This window comes from Rousettus aegyptiacus, unplaced genomic scaffold, assembly GCF_014176215.1.
Source record: "Rousettus aegyptiacus isolate mRouAeg1 unplaced genomic scaffold, mRouAeg1.p scaffold_m13_p_13, whole genome shotgun sequence".
Classification (NCBI taxonomy): Eukaryota; Metazoa; Chordata; class Mammalia; order Chiroptera; family Pteropodidae; genus Rousettus; species Rousettus aegyptiacus.
The window spans coordinates 11934765-11956378 of NW_023416288.1; positions in this window are offsets into that span (position 1 = coordinate 11934765).

A 21614-nucleotide genomic window follows, 5' to 3' on the forward strand; every position below is an offset into this window, starting at 1 on the left:
ATTTCACTTCCTCACTGTCTTTTTCCCAACATTCTGGCCTCCTTTTATTTCTTTGAACATACCACAAATGCTTCTATCACTTGTCCTTACTAGTTCATTTGCCTGAACTGCTCTTGCTTGAGTCAGCACCCTTTGGTTCCTTTCTTCTTCTGTGATAGTATTTAAACATCATCTTAAATAGAGATCTTCTCTAGCAATCTATAATACCCTCATTTCTCCCTAGATGTTCATTATTCTCTGCTTTATCTTCTTTCACGGTGCTTATCACTATTTAACATACCATTTATGTTACTCTTTTGTTTTTGTTGTCTTGTCTTCACTGTCTAGAATGCAAACTTTAGGAAAATAAACAATTTTTACTCTTTCATTTACTGCCAAATTCTAGTACATAGAACAGTGTTAGGCACTAATACACGTAATAACTGACTGAATGAATAAATAAATGCAATCAGTTTTCAGACAGAGACCAGTTTGGATTAATTTTGATGTAAGAGTTTCATAGCTTTGGAGCAAATTAAGACAATTTTATTCGTTTTTGAACATTCGCTATTGTAAATTATAATTTGATGTTACAGATATTTAATTAAATACCCTCTATCCAGGAAGCCGAAAGCATCTCTGTGGGTTAATTCACAAGAGACAGAAAAGCAGGCCTGCCCTCCAGGCAAATAATGTGTTTCATTTACTTTTCTTTTATTGTTTCTCACTGAACACCTGGCTACCTACCAACTAAATAGCAGTATCCTCTTTCATATGTAAAGTTTTTTTTAAGCTGTGCAACAGTAGTTTAAGGTGGGATGTACTGTGGCGTATTGTGATGGAATGTAACTGTGATTAAAAAGAAGCCAGGACATGTGCATACTTGTTCCTGAGGTATTGTGAGCATTTCTTAAACATTTCATACAGTAAGCTGGGGATGAATGAGAAAAAAAGTGTGTAGTGTGTGTGTAAGTGGGGACATAAGCATTCTTTCTTGCTTCCTCTCTCTTATGATCCAATAACTACCTTTTTTGACACATACCAATAATAAACACAAGAACTAATTACTAAGGATTAGTCGAATATATAAGTCCATTTACCTCTTTGTACATTGATGGATGTGAAGAGAAGTAATATCTCTACAAATACAAGTTGTATTTGAACTAATCAACACAAAGGAAAAACACTATATTTAATGATATTTAGTATATTTACCTTATAAACTTAAATTCACTCATATTATTGCTAAAGCACATCATCTTTTACTTATGTGCTTAATATTTTTGCATAATATAAATACAGTGCATTGATATTTACCAATATCAAAGACATCCTAAATAAATTTTTTAATTAAAATTAATTTAAAATTAAAAATTTAAACCCCACTGAAAACTAGACAATTTCATGTATTTATCAAAATGAGGTAAGGTTTTACTGAATAATTTTTTGAGTGAGGTGCAACTATTTGAACTTTATATAATTTTGTCTTTTTTCCAGTTTTGTGGAGATAAAATTGATGTACAGCACTGTAGAAGTTTAAAGTGTACAACATAATGATACGACTTTAAATTATTGTGAAATTATTACAATTAGCTTGATTAACACCCATCATTTTATACAAATACAGGAAAATATTTTTTCCTTGTGGTGAGAACTCTTAGGACCTATCTACTCTCTTTTAAAAATGTTTTTTAATTTTATTTTTTTAATTATAATTGACATTCAATATTAAATTAGTTTCAGGTATACAGTATAGTGGTTAGGCATTTATGTAACTTACAAAGTGATGCCCTGATAAGTCTTGCACCCACCTGACATCATGTATAGTTATTACAGTGTTATTAACCACATTCCTTAAGCTGAACTTTATATCTCTATAACTGTTTTGTAACTGCCAACCTGTACTTCTTAATTCCTTCACCTTTTTTCACTCAGCCCCTGAAGACCTCTCCCATCTGCCAACCATCAGTTGTTTTCTCTCTATTAGTTTGTTTCTGTCTTGCTTATTTATTTTGTTTTTAAAATTCCACATATAAGTGAAATCATATGGTATTTATCTTTCTATTTCTAACCTATTTCACTGAGTACTTTACCCTCTAAGTCCATCCATGTTGTTGCAAATGATAAGACTTCATTCTTTTTATGACCAAATAATATTACATGTATCTATGTGCAATATCTTCTTTAGTCATTAGTCCTTTGATTGAAGCATTTAATCCATTTACATTTAAAGTAATTATTGATAGGTATGTAGTTATTTCTATATTTTATAAATTGGTTTTGATTATTTTTAAGTCTTCTATGTAACTTTTTTATTCTCTTGTTCTCTTTTTTATGTTGTTAACTTTCTGTAGTATTGTGTTTGGATTCCTTTCTTTCTATTTCTCATATATCTCTTGTATATTTTTGGTTTGTGGTTACAATGTGCTTCAAACATACCTACCTATGTTTATAGCAGTCTATTTTAAGTTGATGGTTGCTTAAGTTCGAACACGCTCTGTGATCACTACCATTTTTACTTGCCCTCACCACGTTTATGTTTTTGTCATTTTTGTGTGTGTATATCTCCTAATGTACTGTTGTAATTATACACATCTTCCTACTTTTACCTTTAACCTTTGTACTAGCTTTGTACTAGTGTTGATTGATCCACTGCTTTTGTCAATGAGATTTTTTTTCTGGCAATATTTTCATATTTTTGACTTTTTCTTCTTCCTCTAAAAAAAGTCCCTTTAACATTTTTTGTAATATTGGTTTTGTGGCGATGAACTTCTTCAGTTTTTCTTGTCTAGGAAGCTCTTTGTCCTTTGATTCTATATGATAGCTTTGTTAGGTAGAGTTCTTGGTTGCAGATCCTTGTTTTTTATTACTTTGATTATTTTGTGCCAACCACTCTCTGGCTCCTCCAAACCCAGCACAGATAGCTACCAACTGCAGATCACTTTATAGCTTCTACCAGTTGGCCCCAGGCTGGACCTAGGCAGCAAGTAACCTTGGTCTCCTCCAGAGCCCCTCCCAAGAAGCCCCAGAAGCAACATACTTGGTGGCCAGCTTCAGACAACACCAGAGCATCATCCAATTGGTACCACAAACAACACACCCAAAGGGTGGATTCAGCAGACATGAGAGTCCCACTAAAACAAATCCCACTTCATAGGGTCAGCTTGTCTGCTGTAGTCATGGCCAGTCCTCACAGCCAGCCAGTCAGCCTGAAGGTCAGTCCCATCTGGTGATATGCCAACAGTAATCAACTTTCAACTACAATGGGAAGCCACACACAACCCACAAAAGGGACACATGTGGACAAAAGGGACACATATGGACAAATGGGACACAGGTAAAAAAGGAGACTGTATCATTGGGCCCTATAGGATACCTGCTACATACAGCCACTCTGCCAAGACTGGGAGACATAGCAGATATATCTAATAACATAGAAACAAACATAGAGAAACAGCCAAAAATGAGATAAAGAAACATGTTCCAAGTGAAATAACAGGACAAAACTTCAGAAAACAACTAAACAAAATGGAAGCTTGCAATCTACCAGAGCCAGACTTCAAAAAACTCATTATAAAGATGCTCAATGAACAATAATCTCAGTGAGAACATCAGTGAAAATATAGAAAACATTGAAGAAAGGAGATAGAAAATATTAAAAAGAGCCAGTCAGAAATGAAAGATACAATAACCGAAATGAAGAAAATATCACAAGGGATCCAAAGCAGATTAAATGAAGCAGAGGATTGAATCAGTGATTTGGAAGAGAAGACAGTAGAAAATACCCAATCAGAGTATCAAAAAAAAAAAATGAGAATAGTTTAAGGGACCTCTAGGACATCAGGCATACCAACATTTGCATCATAGGGTACCAGAAGAAGAGAGAGAGCAAGGAATTGAAAATCTATTTGAAGAAATAATGGCAGAAAATTTCCCCAACCTGGTGAAGGAAATAGACATACAAACCCAGGAAGTACAGGGAGTGTCAAACAAAATGAATCTAAACAGACACACCTCAAGGCACATCATAATTATAATGCCAAAGGTTAAAAACAAAGACAATATCTTAAAAGTGGCAAGAGGCAATTAGTTAACTCCCATAAGACTCTTAGCTGATTTCTCTACTGAAACTTTGCAGGCTAGAAGGATTAATTCTCTTAACATCTTTCTTATATAAGATACAGCAATGCTAACTATAGTCATCATGTTTACATTGCTTTGCAGGATAATTTTGATAGAAAAAAGTGCAGTGCTGTATTTCTCACTGAATAGTGAGAAGTTCTGATCCAGCTTAGCCTTACTAAGATGTAGAGTATTTTTAGGAACTGTAAGTAGGCTTAACAGTTCCATTATGTAACTATGCATTCCCACTTCCTGTTAATCTCTACAACATTAGTAATTTAAAATGTAGTATAATATCCTAGAAAAGCTGGGACCTCCAAAGGAGGGGAAAGGATAACGAGAAGGGTGATAACCCAATATTAAAGACATAGTGGAAATAACTTGGGAGAGGTGTCAAATTTACATTTATTTCAACAATTTTGACAATTGGATCTGCATTTCTATACCTATATACCTTAAATAGAAGCATATATGAAGAATGTATTCCTTCTTGATATTTTATGGAAAATAACATAGTGTTAAATTTCTTATTTAATTACAGATATATTAATATTTGTGGGTGATTTAATTCACCTTCAGTTTCTATTTTTCCTTTATAGTTATTTTTACAGAACCCAAAACACTTAATAAAAATATTGCTTTTTCTTTAGTTTTATCCTTATCATAAATTCCTCTTTATTATAAAACACTATCTTAGGAAACTATCAGCAACATAGAATACAAACTGCCATAATTTATAGGTGAATCCCTATTTTTTTCATTACCTAACAGTCCATTCAGGGATAATATTGACATATTAGCCTCAAAATAAAAAATTAAAAATAGAAAATGAATAGGAAAGCCAGACTTCACCAATTGATTTCAAAATTCACTAAATTTAAGAAAAGATGCTGTCAAACAATTTATGCAGAATGACATAAAAATAAGTTATCATATACTAATAAGATATCATAGGTCCCTATAGAAGAGTAGAATTAAAAATATTGATGGAAATTACTCTTCCCCTCTCCAAAAAAACTGGGTAATGAAACTGTAGCAAAACAAATTTCATTAAAATACCTAATTTGAATAAGGGTTAAAGATTTGACTATATAGGTTAAAGGATGACTATATAGTTTTGTGAATGACATATAGAAAATGCAAAGAAGTTTTACAAGAATAAGATAATGTCAAAAATTAATACTTTTGGGGTGTATAACAATGACAATATTACTTTAGTAGTTATATTTGTATTTATATAATTTTCTATTTTAAGTATAGGATTTATTTAGATATTTTAGGGAACACAAAAGAATCAAATATTGGAAATAAATATGACTTTGACATTAAAATTATCTTTGTCTTTATGTAGAACAAAATTCTTTTAATATTTTACATTCATTCTTTATCTTTGAAACAATTTTTGAATATTCAAGAAAATAAACTCTCATAATTTTGTGTGGTACTGCTATTAAGTGATTTATACCAAATATAATCTAGATTCTCTTTTTGTAAACCATTATTTAAATGATGTGTTAATGATGTTTTCGTGCAATTTTGTCTAATTTGTATAGCTAGTTTTTCATACCATCTAGCAGGCAATTTTTATGTGGAAAGTATTTGATGAATATTTATTCATTTAATTTGAAAAAATAAACCCATTAATCATTTATGGGAAGTACACCAAATGGTTCCAGAGAATAATACCATCTTAATTCTATAAGTTATCACTATTCTTCATAGCAAGAAAGGAAAGTAGTGAATCATCAAACATTAACTGCTCAATATCAAGGAACAAAAGTCATTTTAATTTGCCCTATGCAATGTTGTTTACAAATTTGTTTGGCTGTTTTGATTAATGTTAAGTACTTAACTAGACCTAGAATACAGGGGGTTGCAATAAAAACCCTCGGTTATACAGCTTTTGATTTCAGTGAATAATGGGCATATAAATTATTGTCCATAGTACCTAGTTGTCATCAACATTGTCCTGTAAATGGAGCTATTTTCTTTTGGTACTCTAACATTATGCCAGCACCTATACTTTAAAGAATTTTTTGAAATAAAATTGTGAAGACTCTTATTTCCTTTATTAACCTCTTATTTTCTATAGAAAATAGGAATTCCTATATTATATAGGAGAAACTAAGATTCAAGGAGATTAAGTAGTTTGTTCAATGCCATGGAGTTAGTAATAATTAGAGAAAAATAAGAAACAGAAAGCAAGGAAAAAATTAACTGACATAGCTAGAAAGTCTTAGATGCAGTAGTCTTCAGGATCAGTTTGATATAGTGAATAAATATTGTCACTACAGACTCAAAGTTAGCCCTCTACTATACCTCCTTAATCCTAAAGGTAGTTTCCCTTTTGGTCAAATTATTATTGTCAGATCTCTCCAGGACTACTCACTTAACTGTGAAAGAGAACAAGGGAATCATTCACTCAACCATATAACAAAAATGCTCACTTTCACTCTGAGTCCACTTGGGTCACATTAAAATTTTAATTACCTTAGAAGGGGATAGAAATTTTGAGATAATTTGTCAAATAAAAGTTTATCTCTGGAGCTTTAAACATTGTCAACCCCATGCAAAGTCTATGGCTACTAATGGGAGAGTGATGTTTCTCAAAGTAAAATCTGAATGTTATTAAAGAAATAGATGATCTGTGGATAGTTTGTGTTTGCTCACTATAGCTAGTAAATATGATATATATCCAGTAGATTCCAATTTAAACCTATTTATCAAATATTTATCAATACGTATATCCACTGTGTGAACGATACTAAAATATGTATGCATACCCTCCAGAGTAAAAATTTAAGAACTTCTTAAAGAAATTAAGCAAATCCACATAACCAGCCATGTGCTTATTACTTTCATAAATATACAAGTGAAGTTAGATAATAAAAATATCACTATGAATATTCATATTTCATAATCTTCTGAGGATCATTTTTTCATTGTGTACTATATTAAATCTGTGTAGAAATAAGAAATTGCAATGAACATTTCTGGAAAAGGAAGAGATGAATAAAACCCTGAATTTCATAACTAGTCCTGACTAACCAAAGGATGAGGAATTTAGGTTGTCATATTGTTTTTCTACTTTTAAATATAAATATAAAGTATCATTACAACTTTAATAGAGCAAATACAAGCTTTCTTTATAATTTCTATCTAGGAAAAGCAATGAAAGTGATGAACTGTCAGAATAAAGATAATAGGGTCTGTTAAAAGAAGAATGATAATGTATCAATGATTTTGGATGCCTTGTACACATTCTGTTATATATTTCATTAGTTCTTCTGGCTTCCATTACTCTAAGGGAGGTTTTAAAACTCATGAAACAAGCAGAATCTACATAAAAGAAAGTTTTTGAGGATGAATTTATAATAGATTTAATTTGGCACAGTGTTCAAAGGAAGACATGCATGGAAAAGGGATGATATAAAATTCAATCACCGAATGGGTCTTAATTTAAAATTAGAGCAAATTATTTCTAAGTTATTTAAATAGAAATACCACATAAGCAATTTTCTTAAGGGGAGAATTAAATGAAAGTAACTTGGATTTTGTTTTAATGTATCGTCCACATATTATTGAATATCTGGATAAAATACCATGAGATCATTTTTTTTTATCAATTACCTTTGTCATAAAGATAATTTTAATAATTTATTTCTATTTGACTATCACATTATACAGAGCTGTCTGCTACACAAACTTCAAGGTGGCTGTTTATATAAAATACAATATCAACGGTATTTCTTGGAGTTTTGCAAAGTGGCAGTACTATATATAAGATATGAATATGTCAAATAGTATGATATTTTGGAAGATTATTTAATCCATTTATTTTGCATTGACTCTACCTCTCAAATCTCAATATCTATCTCTGAGCTTTCAGTTTTATTTCTAAAATTAGGAGTTTACAGAGATTCATACCATATATTAATATAATGAGATTTCCTTTTAACATGAAAAAATTTAAAATGCCAGTGTTGAAAATATATCACTTGCTTTGGGTGATACAAAGAATTAACTTTAACTTTCAAGGCTCATACAATACCAGATAAAACAGAAATTAAAAATTCAAAAAATAGAAAAGATATTTCAAGGCAATATATGACTAATTCCTTAGCAAATAAAGTATTCCTTTGTTTAGCATATTCTATCTATATACAACTTTTGATTCAATAGTTTGTACACATCCAGGAATAATACATAAAACATCAACAGTATGGCTTTGTTTCTTGCCATTTAGAAGGGCTTATAATCACAATGCTGGAAGGAGATACCAAAGGAGGTCCCTGCTCACAGAAATTATGTCTAAATTGTTAGATCATGAAGCGATCTATGTTGTGCAACTTATATCTCGTTGATTTTTCAATCTAGTTTTTCTTCCTCAAGAATTTTAGAAGCTTTACTTGTTAGCAAGATCCTGTATTATCTGCATATAATCTCCATCGATTGTTAGCTTCTTCAATGAAGACTTACTGAGCTAAACAATAATGAATATTATTAAATTTTGACAAGATAAAATAAAGCATTGCATAGAGTTCATTGCCATGATTAATATTTATGGGCCTTGAAACAGACATGATACATTTAACTGAAAAAATTAAAGTGTTTTTAAGATAGCTACTACTTAAATAGTATGTAATGAAGTCTGAAATTTATTTATATAGAAATGTATTTAGAATAGGAATAGGCATAACTACAGTGTTAGTTTGAATTATAAGTCTATTTTGATGTGCCATTTTTCAAAGTCAGAATATATATCCCTAAGTCAAAAAGAAGCTTGGAAAAAGTCCCTAGAGGAAATAATCGGCTTGACCCTTGTTTAAATAATTCAAATTTTTAAAAATGTTTTGATTGACTTGTAATGATTTATGTAATGCTATTATTATCATGCCTGTTTTATAGTAATGAATAGTGGGGCTTTAGGAAGCAAAAACTTTGCTCGCATTCACACTGCCAAGTAAAATTTGAACTTCAGATTCTCTAACACCAAAGTTCTTTTTCTTTTCATAGTGTTTTTTATCTTGTGCTCTGTTAAATTCATCTTATTATGTATTTTACCAAACTTCTAAATTATAAAAGTGTATAGTTATACAAGCAAAATATCATATATCAGAAAATTAACCATGATATTACCACCATGATATTACTATCAGAACATCATTTAGATGTCCTTTCATTTTTGTTTCACTGATACTTTATATATGTTACATATAAAATGTTTTCTGAAATACATTTGATATATAAATGACTCCCAACAAACTATCATTTTCGTATATGTTTATATATCTATTGAAACATTTATATGTTTATTTAAATATCTTAAATGAAATTTTGCTCAACCAATATATGAAGAGTTTTTATATTGCTATTTATTTAACATTGTTATTTTTCTCTAGGATTAAATATTATTTAAAATAATGTATTTGTTTCTTTTTTGACATGAGCAGTCTTTTTTTTTTCTTTTCTCCATTTCTTTGACATTCTGCTTACTCTCTGTCCTTTGCTCCAACTCCTGCCTCAGTCCTACCAAGTAACTGAACCACTTTTATGCATTTGTCCATATATTTCACCATCATACTTTACATACACATAGTGATACATGAATACACATAGTTTTGAGAAATTTTATTCATTTTTTAGTTTATACTCTGGAATCATGTAATATGTATTCGATCTTGCTTTTTTCATACAACTCCACGTTGATAATATTTCTCAATTGGTGTAGCTCTAATCTATAATTTAAAAAAATTTCAAAGTATGATGTTTTGTGATATGATGTAACCTATTTTATTTATCTTTTTCTCTATTAATAGTTACTCTCTTTTCATTAATTTTGTTCTTTTTATTTTTCCTTTCCTCTTTTCTTCTTTCCTACTTTCCTTTCTTTATCTCTTTTTCTTCAATGAACATCATGATAAATGTTCTTATATTTTAGATATTTAATTTTTCCCTGAAGAAATTATATGAAATAGATTGTCAGGTGAGGTTAGGAAAACATTTTTAATGACTAAATTTTGTTACAGATATATTTATATACCCCAACTTGTTTAATCATTCTCCTATTGCAAATTTAGACTTATTTTTATATTTTGCAAAGTAAAGCTGCAACACATAGTCTTATACATACTTCTTCATATTTTTTTACATAAATATACACTCTATTATTTCCTTAGGACACATACTGTGCTTTGAAATAATTATATGAAGAGTGTGAATTCTTTCAAAGTTCTTGCTCCTTGAGGATGATTATTTTGTATAACCATAACCAAATACTGTCTATCGTACCAAATCAATTTCAGTACTTATTTATTCAAGAAATGTTTAGTAGACAAATTTATGTCCTACACTCAGCTATTTGCTTTTCTATAATTTCAAATTAAATAGTAAAAATTGATATTTTTACATTTAATTTTTTATGTTTAATATTTATCACTGATGACTTTTTTCAAATTTATTGCTTTTTCTATTTTGTGAATACCTTACTTATATTGTGTTCTATTGCCATTTATTAATCTATGCATTTAACAGATATTTATTGTGCAGCTACTATGTGGGTGGGCATTCTACTAAGCATGAGATACAGGATCAATAAGACAAATCAAGATTGTGGTTTCATAAAGCTTACATCCCATGGGAGAAGCAAAAATAAACAAGTAGACCAGTAAATATTTAAAATGAGAGTCAGTTTTGGACATTTAATTTTGAGATAACCATTAGACATCCAAGTGGAAATTTCAGCGACATAATTTACAGACTTGTAACTCAGTGGAGAACACAAGACTAAAGATGTTGATTTTTCTTTTGGAGTATTAGTGGTAGTGAATTGTAAGTACTTTGCTTATTTGGAGAATGTGGAATTTAAAAAATTTATTTAATGCCTACAACTCTATTACAATATCATCTATGTCTCTTAATAGAACACTCTCTTAAGCTACTGATGGTGGCTTAAGTATGAGATGTGTCTAAAGCTGCTGACTCTAGTGAGAGTTCTCCCAGGGGAGAAAGCTGAAGCAAAACTTGCATTCTCTTCTTGTGAGTAGGAGGGGACCAAATATAGCATTTTAGAAAACCAAATTTTTACAATGTTACCCACAATGGAGATCATTGGAAAGGTTTCATCAGCCTTCATGAGTGTTTTTTGGTATACATGCTACTCTCCTTGACCTCAACTTATGATCATAAATTTTTCATGCCTTTCAGGGAAAGAGGGCTATACTTTGAAACTGGACATGGCTGGTAACAAAAGGTTTCTTCCAGTTGTTTGATAACTGAGTGAAAAATTTACTGTTTAGCCTTTCCTCCCTTATAGAATTGTTTTCAATAAGGTATCCTATCATTTAAACTTGAACCTCAAGGATTTACAGAGCCATAAGTGGATACCTCATGGGAACCAACAGAAGAAAGGAAGAAAAAGCTATCCCAAGAACAGACAAAATGAAATGCAGAGAAAATTGAGAGAAATATAAAGTATTAAAAGGGGATTCAATTGCAATATATAAAATAATTTATTTCAAAAGTACTTCTATTTAAGAAATCAGTAGATGAACTGAATAATGGTATTGCCATTACTGAGACTTGAGTTTGTCGACTGACAAATAAATGAAACATTTTTATACACAATAAAAATTAAAGATATTGCACTTAGGAGAAAAGGTTAATGTCCTAGAGGACAAATGCAGAAGATGAGAATAAAACATTTCTCATAAGGAGCAACTACATAAGAAATAATTAAACAAGTTAAAAATAATATTTCTATGAACTGAAAATGAATTTGCAGAATAAAAATTGTCCCCAAATTTTAGAGAAAAAAGAAACACAACTAGATACATAACATGATGATTCCTAAACCTCTGTATGAAAAAATTATTTTGCAAAATTTTTTTCAAATTTTTCTTTAAGAAAATGCAAAGAATGAAACTGACATTATTTTCATCGATGACACCAGAAGTTAAAGACATTGAAATAACAAGTACAGACAACTATTAAGAGAAAAAAGACCAAGAATTCGAGACCCAGCCATGGGAACATTTTTCTGTTATGAAAGTAAGTGGGAGTAGGGTGTGGGGGGAAATGCATGTATTAATTCATAGTATGTATGCCATTTAGGGCAAAATGCATGAATCTTGGAGAATGTTCAAATGAGTTCCCTACATGAAAAATAAACAGATCTCTTACATTTGAGAAGATAAGAGAATAAGTAGCAGTGGTTAGCAGTATAAGGAGCTTGATCTAAATAAATGACTAGGGGGGTTGTTTAATTTGAGGGCTAAATCAGGATATTTGAAATAAATGTTCTATTTTCCTTACAAAAGTCAAATTAATGATTAAATCAAAACTAAAAGTTTTAAATCTTTTGAGTATTAAACATTTAAAATTAGAGACGTTTACAAAATTATTAACAAAACTGTCAGAGATATTGCAACTTGTCTGATATTTAGTAAGAACACATTTTATTAGTTATGACCTTTTTTTATTTACCCAAGAATCTAACCAAGCAGTTTGTACATATTGGCCCTAGACTAATCTGTAGACAAATATTTATTTTTCTTAATATAAAAGATATCTAAATATATGTAAAACGTTTGCTACTTTACTGTATGAAACAAATCCCATGTTCATAAATGGATAATATAAAAACAAAATTATGCCTGCCTCATTTTTATAGCATTATTATGATAGGTAAGCATTAGATAAAAATAACTTTAAAAGTACTATTTTTTAAAATTTGTATAACTAGCTTAGAAGGAGGTTGTGAGAATTATGGAATTATATTAAATAACAATATGATTTTCTTTCTAATGAAGTATTATCAGTTTTGATATTCATTACTTAAAATGAATATACAGAATTTTTTAGGGTTCTTAGTATTTATCAAAATAATTAAAATTTTAGACATAACCCTAAATTGACTTAAAATTTCTTCAAAACAAATATTCTACTCTGCTGTATATGTACATATATATGTATATATATAAATTACAGTTAGAGTAAGGCTCTGTTGATTTTGAGACTAGACACACACACACACACACACACACAAGTACTTTAACAGGTATCCAGGTACAATGGCAGTAAACAGAGACAGAAGCAAACAGAATAAAAGTAAAAGGATACTAAAAGAAGCTGTCATAGGAGAAAGACACAAGAAAGAACGTGACTTCAAAAATACTTCTAAAACAATGAAATAAGAGATAACACAATTGCCAGTATACAAATCATCTATTGAAATAGATGGATGGAGAAATTGAATGTGGATGTGCTAAAGGTGTTCCGATAATGGAGAGGAGAAGCAGCAAGAATTAGTGACCTAATCTTTAGGAGAAAGAAATTCAGAAGCAAGAAATTAAATCAGTGTGAAGATATGGTAATGGAAATTCTCAAACATAACAGTAGGAATACAAGGTGAGAGCTGATGAAATAAAAACATCCACTTGATACTTAGCAAAGTTTTATGCCATGTATGTTCCCTGTGCTATAGCTGAACTTCCTGTCAAACAAGTTAAGTGAAACTAGTGGAAAGTATAAAAAGTACAGGAACAAGAAGCCAGACAATGTTAATAAAAAATCATCAATGTGGGTGTCCTATTGTTTTTACATTTCATTTGTGGCTTTTTCATTTTGCCAGTGTAAAAATATAAACAGGTGGATATACAGGTGAAGAGAAGGAGGAGAGAGAAAAAAAATAAAAGTAAAAAGCAACCACGAACAACCACTTACTATAGACTCAGGTGTTTTGTTTTATTTTGGTTTAATTTCCTTTTTTTGACTTATTAAAATTAATATCCATTTCATTTATTTAAAATAAACTACTCCAATAACCAATTACTTAACTGTTAAGTAAAGATGAACTATTAAGAAAAAATTTGGAAAAGAGAATGGATTTAATAAATATTAGAGAACTGATAAAAATAATTTACAAACTGGTGAATAAAGGTGTTTATAATTAAATTAATCATCTTTTGATTCATGACACAGTATTTAATGCCTGAGTGTTTGCATACTTATATTTGTGTGTGTATGGATTTAAATTAGCAAGAACATTCTTTCTAATGTGATTCTATCACTTAACCCTGCTTTCTATCTAACGGGAGCCACTTTACTATCCATAATTATGTGTCATATATATGACATATATTTTATGTATTTTATATATAATATACATATATGTATAGTTTTTGGTTATTATGAAAGTACTACTGCATACATTCTTAATTATCTTTTCTAGTATAAATGTTTAAGGGTTTTGTATAGATATATAAAAAACTATTTGTATATTTGCATATCTCAAATTAATATTTGCCTCTATCTCCTTCTTTCAAATAGAGAAAGCCTTTAGCTTTTTGGAGTAGGGTGATAAAGGAAGTTTTATCACATCGAGACTGTAATGTTACAGTTTCTCTATAAACACAAATTTAAAGTAATCACATCAAGTTCTTCCTAATGCTGTCTTCCTCTTAGTTTGTTTTTCTTATAGTCTTCTCTCTATATACTGCTCACTATATTGTGGTCATAATCCTTTGATTTTGTAGAGAAAGTGTAAGGCTCAACTCAGTATATAAATTTGGTAGTGAACAAAACCACAAATTCCTAGATCATATGGATCAGCACTTGAGTAAGATACTGAACTGTCCTTCCAGAAAAAGCATGGGCAGCCATTGTACTTGCTATTACCCAAACATCTCCAGATACCTTTAATCTCTTTTATTTAGCTGGCGATGAAGGCTTTGGTACTAGCAGCAACTACAGAATTCACTGCTTTATTTGTATAGAATCTGTGAATTAATTATCTCAGCAGGTATGAAAAAAATTGCAAATGTATCTGTATGCCAATTTAGTCTTACAGGGGTGCTGAAGCTATGGATGCTTTGAAAAATTGTTACGGAAAATAAGTTTGAAAATTGAGTCAGGTAGAAAAACATACATCTTCAAAGTCAGCATATGACTGAACAATGTTACTTATAAAACACATAGATTGTTTTTTATAAAATAGGATATGTATATATTTGCACATACATGCATATATCACTAGATATACATACAGACACACACTATATATATTCTACAATATCTTCTAGTATAATATGTAAATGCTATATGCTAAAACTTTATCCAAGAAGGAAATATTCTAGTTGTTTCAGCATTGAAAACTAATGCTTGTGTAAATAGAGATGATAATCAATAGTTCCATATATGTCTTAGTCTGAACAGTAAAGAAGCAATGGCAATTGTCACCTTCTCATGTGGTATATTACATCTTATGTCTAATAAGGGAACATGGCAATTGATGACCAAGGATTCTTCGATATGAGAGCATGAACTCTTATTTGGTACAGGAAAACTATACAAAAAGCTATAAGTGTGAGCCTAGCTTTCTTTGGTTACATGTCTTTAAAAAAAAAAAAAAATCAGAAGGAGCATTGCAAATCATTACAAAATTAAGTAGTTGTGGAAGTATTTTATAAATGGAAATATGTAATCTTGCTATAGAAATAAAAGATTCTAGTTCTATCTAGATTATTTATTACTTTATTCAAACTAGGTTTCAAAGACAATATCTTAAAAGTCAGACAACCAGGATAGCATTGTTTAATTGATAAAGTGTCTGTAACATCTAAACTATCATACAACCAGGTATGTTTGCAACTCACCCATATGACTCAAACTGCTTAACACAAATGCATTCATTATTGTGGCAACTTCGACTATCCAGGAGGCGTTTAGGAATGTGGAAGTCAGTATTGAGGTCAGAAGGTCCACGTGTTAGAAAAATATCTCAGACATCATTTCAGAGCCTAGTCTAATTTTGTGCAAAGTTCTTGCAAGTTTGATAAGACAGTGTCCCAGCCCACAGAAGCTTATAAATAGTAAATAAGTAAAATATCAGGAAGAACTCGGTAGCTGCTGGTGGCAGAACGATCAAAGACATGTTGTTGAGTGGAACAGGAGATCTAGGATGATTAACAAGACAATCTTGCTCTTTAGAAGTTCATCATCTAGAGAAAGGTATCTTAACTGTGAACAAAAAGGAATAATTACAAAACTAAAACCACACAAAAAAAGGTCATTCTGTTGAAAGGCAAAAGATTAATGTTTTTAACATATTTCAAAGAGTTTACTCGCCATTCGCCATTCGGACCTTTGCTGTTCATTATAATGACTGTTTTTCATGATACTCTATCTGGGTAAGACTAAACTTACTTGTATTCATCCAGTATATTTAAGTAGATAAGGGTCAAATATTATACTCAGGAAATCCATAAATGCTGTTTTTTAAAATAAACTCTTAAAAATTAATCTTAAATCAGCTAGAAAATTATCCAATATAGAAGCTTATTCTCTGAACATATCAATTAGGAGTTTTCATGGAAATGTAAAATTATTTTGGCACCTATAAAGTTATGGACAAATGTCATAGATGTTCTTCTAAATCTAATATTATACTTCTAATGATTTCTGTAATAATATCTTGCAAGATAAATGGAGAAGACCATGTTATGCTTTATAGTTATGAGAAATAGTCCTTAAGACTGAGCAAGTAGACTTAATTAGCTCATATATAGGGTAGCCATTTCTACATCATTGATATCACCAAAAATAGTTAAAATTTACCTGTTTGGTTACTGCAGGTTATAAGTTATTCTCAGCTCTCTTAATTGTTATGGTAGCAAAGAAAAGCAGATAGCACACATAAAAAACTGTGTTTTTATTATTCAATTTATACTTTTAGACTATATTTAAACTTAACTTTTAAGATAGTTCAGAAATTAAGAAAGAGCACATGGGCACCGCTGTGCAAGACTTGTGTTTTGAAGTACAGTTTTATGAAAAGTTTAAAATATGAGCACAGAAATTAGAAAGTACCTTTAAGCAAATATATCCTCCTCCATTTGCTAATAAGGTTCTTTTCACATAGAAAATACTTTAAAACTTTACATTAATTAAGCCCACATCTATGTAGAACTTTTGAGTATGTGTCACTGAGTGAATCTGAAACTACAAATCATGAAAAAAATTCTAAATATGTATGTTTCTTTATGTTTTCTAAAATACACACATTTTTGCATTTTGTCCTGGCAACCATAGAGCAAAGGTATTATTATAAGCATATTGTATCAAGAAAGGGAAAGAGAATGAATACTTTTCAGATGAGGAATACTAATGAATATTACCTTTTATGTCGTTATTATATTTTTCATACACTAATAGTTATTAAACAGATGTAATTTTTAATAAATGTGTTTTGCTCAAGGTCATAAAGTTAGTAAATGATGAAGCTAGGACTTAAAGACAGGACTGTCTGGTGCTTCAACTATCTTAAGTTTTTATTCATATCATCACATTTAATCATAGTTTATTATCTCTGTTTTACAAATGAGTCAATTGATTTCAAAGCATGTCCATGAATTGACCTTTGACTTAAATCCATACTTCTGATTTTTAAATGCTAGGCTCTATCTAAATATCTATATATTGTTTCTACTGTGAGGCTAATTAAAATGTATTTGTGATAATTTTGCTTTCTTTGCATGTCACAATACTTTTTCCCTATAATGTGTCATTAAAAATATGCAAACTGTATGACCTTTATGAAATAACTATTCATTATATCAACTTTAACTGGAACATATCTCTACTTATTTAGGAAGAGTGAGCATAGGTTGATTTTTAATATAAGTACAGAAATATTGCAACAGTGATTTTTATATAAATTCAGATTTGTCATTTATAACCTCCAGATGTCTTACAGACACATATTAATGAAATAATTTCTTGGCCATACAATTTATATGCAGTTGTTATTACATGACAATGAATGCCTTTATCCTGCATATTGTAAGAATAAAGAAAATAACATTAGGAATTATGCTCTCTCCATGTGAATAAGCATGTAATTTCTTCTACAAACTGGAACTAGTTCTAAGGTCAGCTGTGCTACTATATTTAGATATTTTGGTGAGGGTCAGGACCTGGGTGAATTGAAAGTGAGTTACAAATGGCATAGTAACCAATCTTTCTTCTCAAAGGCCAGTAGCTTGTTTTTGTTTTTGTTTTTTTTTATTACAATGAATGTGCTTTACATACATCAAGTCCATGTATAATGTGTGTAAATAATTATGGGATTTCTGGTATGGTTAGTTTTTCCTCTTCTACAATGTGAAAAAAAAGTAGTAAATGAAAACAACTGTTTAAGATTGTCTTGTCTCTTTTGTGGGGGGGGGATAAATTCTCTTATTTTTTAATATGTTTGGTTCCAAACACATTATTTTTACGAATTATACTTTTCTAAAAGAGCAGATGTTACATGTTCTATGGCTAAATGGACATAATAGCAATATCTGTCAAAGATCTACTGATGTTGCCCTGTACATTTGTCTGTACAGTGGTACCCCCTTATCCAAAGATTTTTTCTTCTGTGGTTTCAGTTACCCCTGGTCAACCAAAGTCTGAAAATACTAAATGGAAAATTCAAAAAATAAACAATTTATAAGTTTTAAATTGCATGCTGTGCTAGTAGTATGATGAAAACTTGCACCTTTCTACTCCATTCCGGTTGGAATGTAAATCATTCCTGAGTCCAGTGTCTCCACACCACAAATACTCCCCGCCCATTAGTCACTTAGTACCCATCTGGGTTATCAGATCAATTGTTACGATATCACAGTGCTTGTGTTTAAGAAACCCTTAAGCAAGAGTAGTAATGTTGGCAATTTGGAAATGCCAGAGAAGCCGTAAAGTGCTTCCTTTAAGTGAAAAGTTATCTATAGATAGAAAAAAAAAACATAGTATATGTAGGATTTGGTAATATTTGAGGTGTTAGGCATTCACTGGAGGTCTTGGAACATATCCTCTGTAGATAAGGGAGACGACTGTAGTTTTCTACCAACATATATTCTGCACTATATTACATGGCTTAAAATACCAATAAAGCCTAAAAAGGAAAAAAATTTTAAGATGTTTTCAAATCCTCTCCATTTTGAAGATATTGAACTCTTTGTATGTTCAATATCAGGTCAGATGAATTAAGAAATTCAAATAACCTCCCTAATATAGGTTTTTATACCAAAAGTATTCATAGGTCAATTGTTTGGCATTCAAAACATATTTTCCCACTTAAAAACTATATTATAAATGCTAGTTACATCCCCATGCCTATATAATCTTGCAGAAATTCTAAACACATTAAGTAAAATATAAGAAAACATTGTGACATTGCTTTTTAAATACAATAAAATATATATAAACATAGAGTATGTTAAAAGAATTAAGAAAATACTTCTCTGACATTTTCTCTTTTACAGCTCTATTGAGGTTTAATTGATTATCAAAATCTGCCCATATTTAATATATACAATTTTATGGATCTGGGCATATTCATACACTCATTCAGCCATCATCACAATGTAATAAACATATTTATCATCTCCAAAAGTTTCCTTTTGTGTGTATGTGTTTGTATATATGTTGTAGTAAAAATAGTTAATATGAGATCTACCCTTTTAACAAAGTTTTAAGTGCACAATAAATTATTTTTGACCATAGACCCTGTGCTCTAGAGCAGATCTCTAGAATTAAATCATCTTGCATAACTGAAAATTTATACCAACTGAATTTTGTGTCAGAGGAGTGGATAGGAGTGAAGAATGTTGCCAAACTTCCTTGAATAGGGCTGAATAAGGGAAAAAGATATAAATTTTTCAGAAAAAGAATAAAATTGGTAATAATACAATTAAAATAAGTAGACATGTACAGATGGTTGATTTTAAATGTCATGAAGAGAGAGAGACGGAATTGCTACTAACATTATAATGGATTATTTCAAGAGGTTGAACGGTCTGAATGTCTTACCAAAGTCCTCAAACTATAAAAGAAAAACTATAGTGTCATTTAATTTATGCTAGCCTTAGAGGCTTAACAATTCTTATTATATGAAAGATAAATCCACAATCCCTTTATAATTAGTCCACGTTGAAATAGTTTGAGGTAAAGGAGAGGACTATGAATGCATGATGGAAGTTGCCAACATCTCTCAGCAGTATCCCCAGCAGAGTACTCAGAGTTTGTGTAGGTAACATGAAGTGGCTGGAGGACTTGTTAAATCCTGATACATGATATATGGTTATACTTAAACTTGCTAGATAAGCAAGATTCAATAAAGCAACCATTGAAAGTTTGCAAGTATGTCTTAAAGCAAGAATTTATAATAAAAGCTTTATATGATTATTGCTTCACCCCAAACAAAGGTATTATTGGAATGAACATTGAGTCGAGATGGAGATCCTTCCCATACTTAAATCATTGGGGGAGAGGGGGAGTAATATTGTACTCTTTTGTTTTAATCATACGTGCTCGATGGGAATACCTACAATTACCTAAGGCCACTCAAGTCCTTGATTTGTAACAACATCATGGGCTACCTGGGAGCACCAGAAAAATCTTGGTTTTAATTAAGGATCTATAAGATGCACGTATGTTCATACTTATAAATTTACTTTTATAGTTTAATATGATCTATCAAAAAAAAATCTGACAGATCCTAGAGGCAAACTGTAGATTGATAAGTTTTAATAAAGTAATGCCTACATCCTCTCAATACAGTTGACCATACCTAATATGGTATTGACAATTCAAGCTGTGAATCACACTAAAGGAATGTTACTTTTCTCTAATCAGTTTGCTTAATGTCATCTTTTCCATTTCTATCTTCGGCTAATTGGGTCAGTGTGCATTCATGTAGGATGGACTTCAATACAACTGTATTAGTCTCCCACAAGGATATGTAAATTGTCTGCTTATTATCAAAACTTGATGAGAATAGATTTAGATTTGATGGAGTTGGAAAGTACTATTATTCTTGATGATATAATGTAGATATTTCACTCTAAAAACAGTTAAAATTAAAGTTCAATGTTTGATAGTCTTATGACCATGTAAGATGCCAGAATAACCCAAATTAAGAACTGGGTCTGAGAAAATGGAGAAATTCTTATTCATGATTTAATAAAAAGTCACAGAAAATAAAGAGATGTCCCTCAGGCATCCCAAAATAAGTTATTGTCATTGTCAGTTCAAAAAGTGAAGTAAAAAGTTCAAAGATTAATTAAATTTTTTAGTCTTTGGAGAAATCACAGACCACATCTGGTGATTTTTAGTAACTCTATTTACAAATTTACCAGGAGTAAAAACTAAATTTGTGTGCAGCTCAGAGGAACAGAAAAATCAAGTCCAAAAGAGCTATACCAGAGTGGAAACTTGTGGGTCCTTCTGATTTGCCATGTTCAAGCGATATTGGAAGTGTTTCTATTCCATATTCATGTTGAGTCGAGCTCTTAGAAAAGGCCTTAGACAGCCAACCAACTTTTGAGATTCTGGAAAAGAAAGATACTACAGCTTCAAGATAACGCAGTTTTTGAAAGACAATTTTTGGTCTATTATTGGACATAAATTGCAACTGAGTCTATTAAGAAAGAAAAAAAAATATTTTGAGACCTGAAATGTCCAAGCTTCTT